Source organism: Petromyzon marinus, chromosome 37 (genome assembly GCF_048934315.1).
Source record: "Petromyzon marinus isolate PM22_M1 ecotype Great Lakes invasive population chromosome 37, UKy_Petmar_22M1.pri1.0, whole genome shotgun sequence".
Lineage (NCBI taxonomy): Eukaryota > Metazoa > Chordata > Hyperoartia > Petromyzontiformes > Petromyzontidae > Petromyzon > Petromyzon marinus.
The window spans coordinates 2,100,537-2,103,134 of NC_133703.1; the positions used below are offsets into that span (position 1 = coordinate 2,100,537).

General features: G+C 44.8%; 1 long non-coding RNA gene across 1 annotated transcript; it reads right to left on the bottom strand.

Moving 5' to 3' along the window:
- Window positions 1-634: 634 nt before the first annotated feature.
- On the bottom strand, window positions 635-1,896 carry LOC142930121 (uncharacterized). The gene is made up of 2 exons (XR_012946079.1): window positions 1,630-1,896; window positions 635-1,235 (listed from the first exon to the last, which is right to left on the bottom strand). It is a non-coding gene; the product is annotated as an uncharacterized LOC142930121 (long non-coding RNA).
- Window positions 1,897-2,598: the final 702 nt, after the last annotated feature.

Consider the following 2,598-nt stretch of genomic DNA (forward strand, 5'->3'; position numbering starts at 1 on the left):
GACAGGAGAAGCAAAATGCACTTCTTCAGGAAGTGATATTTTTTTCATAATGCAGAGGCTGTGCCTGATACACATCTTTCATGTGTTGTTTGGCAACCCTGGTGCCCAGTAAACGCCATATGGCCAGATCTTTGCATTGAATTCCAAGTATTAATTCCTCCATACTTGTGCACAGTTGAGTTTTTATTCCATTCCCTTCATGAACCATGTCTTTGAACTTTACATCATAGTAAGATAGTACATGCCGATGAATAATTAATAGATGCTTGAAAACATCTATCCCCAACCATCTGCCTGTGTTTGGCCTAAAACCCAATCACCCAGAATGCCCAAATTCACCTTACATACTCTAGGAATGTAAGCAGGTTAATGCTTGTATATCCATCACAATCATCACCCCCAAATGTGAAGACATGTCACGAGACTCGCTGACTTTTCTTAAAATACTTGAGAAATACAAATCATAGCTGAATATTTTCAATTCCATGTGTATAAGCCTTTGTCTCAGATTTATTGTAAAATAAATATACATGTACAATATAAACATTCAAATATCAGAAAATATTTAATGTATGTTGAATTTCTTTCACACTGTACATAACCAACCATGCTAAACAAGACATGATAAAAACAATCCAAGTCATGGGTTGCATACAATATGCAACTTTGGTTTATTGATTACAAGTTACATAAAAGGTTCTGAAATTTTACAATACAGGTATAGTGCAATCTAAATAAGCAAATGTACTTTTACAGTGATTTCCCAAATGTTTATAACTACACAAATACTAGCATGTATGTTCCCAATAAAGTAGTCTCCTTCCAAAATGGATAAAACCAAAATAAGTTTAGTTGTGCTCACAATATTTTTCACATATCCGTTCTCTTTCAAGTGACATTTGAGTCTGCATGGATTTGCTGTGCAAAATACTGCTGCAACCATTCACTAACTCCAACCCTGAACGAACTTCATCACATTTTTCCAATACTTTGTTGTGGCACTTCCATTAACAGGGCAATTACTGTGCCCCATGGGCCCCACAAGTTCACAAGTAATTGCGATTCACACCACAGCACCTGAAGTACCATTGATGTTTAACAACCATGAATTAGCAGGACCAAGCGAACGTATCCTTCTGAGTACAAACCTCGACCACCGCCTTAAAATGCAGCCATCCTTGTTCTCCTTGATGGTGTCAACCAGCTCTTTCAGACGCGACAGGTGGTACACGGCCCTGAGAAGAGACACGATTGAGAGAAAATTACTTGGTTGACTTATTATCATGGTGGAAGCCAGAAAAATCTCACCAAGTCTCAGGCGGGTTTGGCAGTGATATTTTGCAAATTTCATCAGCGAGTGGTATGTGAGAGGAAATCGGAGAACCCGGTGAAAACAGAGGGAGTAAAATGCAAAACTCCGGATATAGATTCAAGATTCCATTGCTGTATTACTAACTCCTGGTTACCTAGCAGCCAAAATCTATAATATATGCTATTACCAAATAGTCTCCCATCCAAGTAATAACAAGGCTTACCTGCTTAGCTTATAACATTCATAATCTGACATCATACTTAGAGGCGGTGCAGCCTCTATGCTGTGCGTGAGTGTGAATATAAAGATAAATTCACAATGGCGTGGAGGGGTTTTCCCAGGGACGATCAGCCCCTAGGAAGACGTCCGTGTTGAAGCTGCCCGGGGAGGGGGCCTCCAAGCCGGGGGATTCCAACTCCATGCGCGCCCTGCTCAGCAGCTCCTCCAATGAGGCTGTGCATCAAGAATCACGCATCGCACGTCACAACCACATGGGTGGCCGCTCAGTCGTCTCTGTGAGAAAAGACTGAATATGTACCTGAAAACATATGAAATGTCATCTGCTATATACAGACTATATATATACACACACACACCTAGGGATCTAAGGTCCTCTGACACGGGCTCCTCGTTGGCTACATTCGTAAGGCCGGAGATGTCCAAATCTTTGAGCCACTCTGGGTACTTTGGTCTGCTTTGCGGGCTCTGAGCGGCACCTGCTGTCTTCGTGCTGGTATCCGTCTCGTGGCTGCTGGTCTGGGAGTCCACATCGCAGTCACGCAGCCAGGCCGGGTACCTGAGCTCAGGAATGCTCGTGATCCCCGACACATCCAGCTCATCCTTTTGGCTTGTCAACCACCTGGGATAGGTACTTGTCGCACAGCCGCCGTTCGGCAAGTGCTCACGCCTAGTTGCTTCACTGCTCCGTAAGTACAACAAAACATTCTTCTGGTAAGAAAAGAAATAATTTTTGGGCTTTGCCGACTCATTTAATGGCATCAGGGCCTTGTTGCTTCTCGCTGTTGAGCTCAACCGTTCAGTTGGCTTATTGCCCCTCACCAATGATGCGCCGAGGCTGTGCGCGGTGACCCCGAGAGATGACCGCTTGCCTCTGTGCGACACTGCGAGGTCTCGGTGGGCGCCAGGCGAGCGGAACAAGGACTTGGAGGAACCGTCAACTGGCGCCTCTAGGAACTGGTCCGTGGTTAGACTGACCGTCGGGCTATAAGCCATGACCGCTGCAGCGCAGCAGTGAGGCTGCACGTGCCCGAGATGAGGTCCTCCAC